A 4797-nucleotide genomic window follows, 5' to 3' on the forward strand; every position below is an offset into this window, starting at 1 on the left:
GTGGCCCTCGGTGTCCAGCCTTGGAGACTGAGGTTCCTGGGCAGAGACGGCGTGAGCAGGGAGTTGCCTGGAGCTACCCCGGCCCAGAGTGAAAGCCTTAATGCAGAAAGCTCCTTAGTGCCCAGCTGGGCTGGGAGAGGCACTCSAGGTCACTCAGGGACTTTGCCTTATTCCTCCACCCACCCATGCACTCAGGTCGGGCCCATGGGGAGCAGCTCCTGCTGGAACAGAGCCCACTTGGTGTGCAGGACCTYGGGCTTGAGCAGTACAGGAAAAGACACCTGGGATTGGGATCAGGAGACTTCTTTTAAGCATGGAATCATAGAATATCCTGAGTTGGAGGGATCCTCATGGATCATCGAGTCCAACTCCTGGCCCTGAACAGGACCACCCTCGTTTAGCCAATAATGAACATTCCAGTAGAGAAAGTGACTGCAGCCCAAGCTGTTGGTGGTGCCTCSCCTGCTCCTTCCTCCCAGCCTTTCCCACTGGGCACTGCTGCCCCTGAGCCTGTTTATGGAATGATGACCACAGGCAGCAGGAGCCCCGTGCTGATTTAGAGTCATCAGGAAAAGGTCCACACAGGCACCATCCAAGCTCCTAAATCTTGGTGTCCACCAAGATAGAAAGCAGAGTTCTGCAGCGTGTTTTTATGATCATCACAAATTAAATCCAGCATCTTCCTGAGACCGGGTACGAGATAAACCTGTAACAAACCCCAGCAGAGAAGTAATTTTTTTTAATTGCTGCTGTAGGACAGTAAGGATGAAAAACCAAGTGTCCAAGGGTATAGGAGCCCTCATCCCCTGATTAGATACATATAATGAGATGGAAAGCTAATCTATCATATTTAGAATCAGTCAATTAGAGGGTTAGGGCTATGGATGCATTTAGCTTTAGTGTTAGGGAGATATTTAAACCCCGTACTGTACTCAGTCATTACYGTGCTAAGTGATAGTAGATGCAGGTCACCCTATAAATGGGCCATGGTAATCAGCTTGAAGTATTATTAATTAAACCTCTTCACCTTTGGGCTCCCTTCCATGCCACCACRCATGAAATGGGTCACTGAGGTCACGGGGAGATGCTCCTTAAAACCCAACACCCACTGTTTATTGTGAAGGGAAGGGTGATTTGGCTCTCTAGTTCAATGTCTGCTGCACGGAGGGAGCTGTGAGCAAACAGCTCTTGCTTTTATCACGTGTTTTGCTGAGTCTCCAGATGCCAGCTGGGCACTGCCAGCCCTTCTCCTGCCCAGCTGCCTGCCTGGCACTCTTTGAAGCCCAYGGACAGCCCAGGTGAATGAGGTCAAAGTGAGCGTGGCTCTGGCATCTCCCTTCTGGCAGCCCTCAGTCAGAGGAAGTCAATAAAAGCTGCAAATGCTGTAGTTGCTCTGGAAAGCAGCTTATGCGATTAGGCAGAGGGTCAAAAATAGAAAAGCCCACAAAGGAAGGCCTGAAAAATTTTGTGTGTGATTCAGTGATACCCAGAGATGGCTYCACTCCCTCCCTGCCCACGCCCTGAGACACGGGTGGGTGTCCAAGGTCCTCACCTGGCTCTGGGGCTCCTTCTCCACAGATTTCATGGATCCCTCAGGCTGAAAGCTCTGGATGAGTTTATGTGAATATAGAATTGCATCTGCTGCAGGGGGCAGGAGAGCAGGGAGGTGTCAGGTGCCTCCCAGCCTGGGAGAAAGATTGGGGTGGCCAAGGGATTGGGGTGCAATGGCTGCGGTTGCTCTCCAGCCCAAGGGGAGCAACATTTTTGGAGTAGCTTTTCTCTGATGGTGTTACTGAGGCATTCTCAGGAGCACTGAGGCTCCACTTCTGTGGAATCATGGAATATTCTGAGTTGGGAGGGACCCACAAGGAACATCCAAGCCCCAGTCCTGGCCCAGCACAGGACAACCCCAAGAATCTCACCACATGCCAAAGCCTTGTCCAAACACTTCTTTGAGCTCTGTCAGGCTTGAGGCTGAAAAACAACCACCCTGCCTTTAAACCCTTAAACCTTCCCCTTTCCATCCTTTCCTCTGAGGTTTTAATTTCTGCCTTCTTTTCTGGTATCCCAAGAATGTGAGTGAAACGGTCTTGCTGATGATGGCTAAAGCTGAACACATGCCCTTAACAGCCCTTTGCAGGCATTTCCCAACCAATCAGCCCCATCCCTCTTGGGCAAGTCTTTGCAAGCAGGCAAGAGGACTTGGAGCAGGGATTCTGGGATTCAGGCTCAGGAAAATGCTGGGAATTAGGGCTGCTCACCAGGTACTGGAAAAGGTCTTGATTTTGGCACACCCTGGGACCAGGAAATGATTTGAAATATTGGGCATTTTGTGGGGCACAGGGCAGGCATTGCCCCAGCTCCTCAGGGCTGGCTGGAGCCAGCTGATGAAGATTCCCCTGGGAAAGCTGACAGGTTTGGGAACGATGGAGACCTGCCCCGAGGAGGTGGAGGGAGGATGATGCAATGAATCTGAGCACTTGCACCACCAGGGCTGGGGCATGGGCAGGGAAAGTGTCCGTGGTGTTTGGAGCTGGTGCTGGGCAGTGGGACATGGCAGCACCTCTTCACCAGGCTCTGGGGGGGCTGCCAGAGCTGTTGGCTTCCTTGGCAGGTGTTTGGCTAAACATTCCCAAGGGACTCTCTGGATGGAGAATCCTGATGCAGARTTAAAGCAGCAGCAAGTGCCTGTGGCAAGAAACCCGTGACAAACGTTTCATGTTTTTGTGGAATCACAGAATGGTTTGGGTTGGAAGGGACCTTAAGGATCATCTTATTCCACCCACCCCTGCCATGGGCAGGGACACCTTCCTCTAGACCAGGTTGCTCCAATCCCCATCCAACCCAAATGATATTTCACTTATGCTGGGAAAGCATTTTTGTCCGCTGAATTGTGCTCTCTCCAGGGGCAGTAAAATCTCCTGGTTTGGTTTTGGATTTTTTTCCCCTCATTCTTGGCTGGTAACTGCAGGTCTTGGAGTGACTCTCCATCTGGCCTTGTCAGCAGGTCCTGCCCAGCTGCACCTCAGCACTTGCAGGTTGGTCAATCACTGGACAAGTCTTTGCAAATCCACGTTCAGCCAGGCCAGCCCACAGACACACCTCGCTCCGTGCTGTGCATTGTCTTATTCATCCTCCTCCTTTTGTCCATCTGTGATCCTCCAGTGCTGTTTCAGCTCCCTGTTTGGGGAGGAGCAGCATTGTACCAAGGAGAAGGTGTAAATGTGACCTTATAAAAAGTTGATTTTATGTGGATTTTATGTGATTTTAAGTTGGTTTTATGTTTGTGCTGGTRTTTTGTTTTGGAGGGCTGTTTGTTTTTCATTCATTTGGCTCGCTGAGCTGCTCCAGTGCTCAGCCAGCGCTTGGAGCTGGTGTCAATGAGCTCAGCTCTGCCCAGCTGGGGAGGGATGTCTGCTCTGGGTCTGTGTTGTGTGAGCAGAGTGGTGACATTGGTTTGGGGGCCAGTTTTGGTGGTGGCAGTGACTTCTCCATCACTGTTAGGACAGCAYAGCAGTGGGGCTGGACACGTTCTCCTTTTCCATGGAAAGAGACACTCCCAGCACAGAGAGTTGTTCCTACTCTTCCCTGTAGGACCCACCACTGWTTTTGTTGCCTGTTTTTCCCCATGAGCTTTGCCAGTTTTCCACAGACACCACGGCTGTCCTGCAGCCTTTCTCTGAGCCATGATCCATCTGTGACAGCCAAGGGCAAAGGGGCTGAATCTGTGGGGATCCTGCATATCAAAGCCCCCAAGCTGGCCTCTCACAGCTTGGAAAGATGAAGATTTCTCTGCCACCTCTGTGGGACAACAGCCGTGCCCAGGGTGAGAGGGTGGAGCCAGCAGGAAGCGCTCCTGCAGTTTGAATATGGGGTGAGAGCCTGGATTTTCAGAAGTAAACTCTGGGTCATGATTTTGGGAGGTGCTGGGGTTGGGTTGGTATTTTCCTGTTTCTTTTCTTCCMCTGCAGCTCCWGGTGKCATCAAGAGGCCTGAATGTGTGCARGTGGGTGCTCAGCCTGRGCTCCTGGTGGTGRCAATGGAAATSCTGCCTGTGACCTGAAACATCATCRGCTTTCCAAAACCTGAGCCCATTGYGTGACCCCTYCCAGGGCATCCCATGGGAGGAGAGTGAGTGAGCCCCCTCCTGYCTACCTGCTGCAGGGATTAGGGGGGAGAAAAGGGACAATAGCCACACTGGGCACTGACCCATCCGCTGAGCCCAGAGCTGAGATGGTGTGACCATCGTGGGGACGCACCCTGGCACCGTGAAATGAGCACTGAAGGCAGAGCTGCTCTCAAGGCACAAGTGACACAGGCTGGGGGACATTTCCTTATCTCCTGGGGGCTTGGCTGGGTGGGGCTGTGTTTCTCAGCATGCCCAGGGCAGGAATTGGGGGATGTTTTCCCACTGACATATGCAACAAACATCCCAGCTGTCAGCCCTGGCCTCCCCCAGCAGCGGGTACCAAGGATTGCTGCCATCCCTGTGGGATGCAGACCCCAGCCCACCACAGCAGGAGGCACCTTTTCAGCTGAGGGAGCCCAGAGGTTCTTTTTTTGGGGTTCTGGCTGCAGAAGCCGAGCAGGTGCCGCGRTGATGGGAGGAGCCTCCCACTCGCTGCCTTTGCTGCTTGTCCTGGTTGCGCCATCGCAGCCAACAGCTCAAACATTGCAAGGAGTGCCCTTTACCCCTTCCTGGGGCAGCYGCTGCTGAAACACTCAATATTTGTTCTGGTTACACAGCCTTTCTTATCTGGGCTTTTTACTACTTCACCCTTCCGCTTCCTGGCACAC

This window comes from Malurus melanocephalus, unplaced genomic scaffold, assembly GCF_030028575.1.
Source record: "Malurus melanocephalus ecotype Western Australia unplaced genomic scaffold, MMel_1.1 scaffold_373, whole genome shotgun sequence".
In the NCBI taxonomy this organism is placed as follows: Eukaryota; Metazoa; Chordata; class Aves; order Passeriformes; family Maluridae; genus Malurus; species Malurus melanocephalus.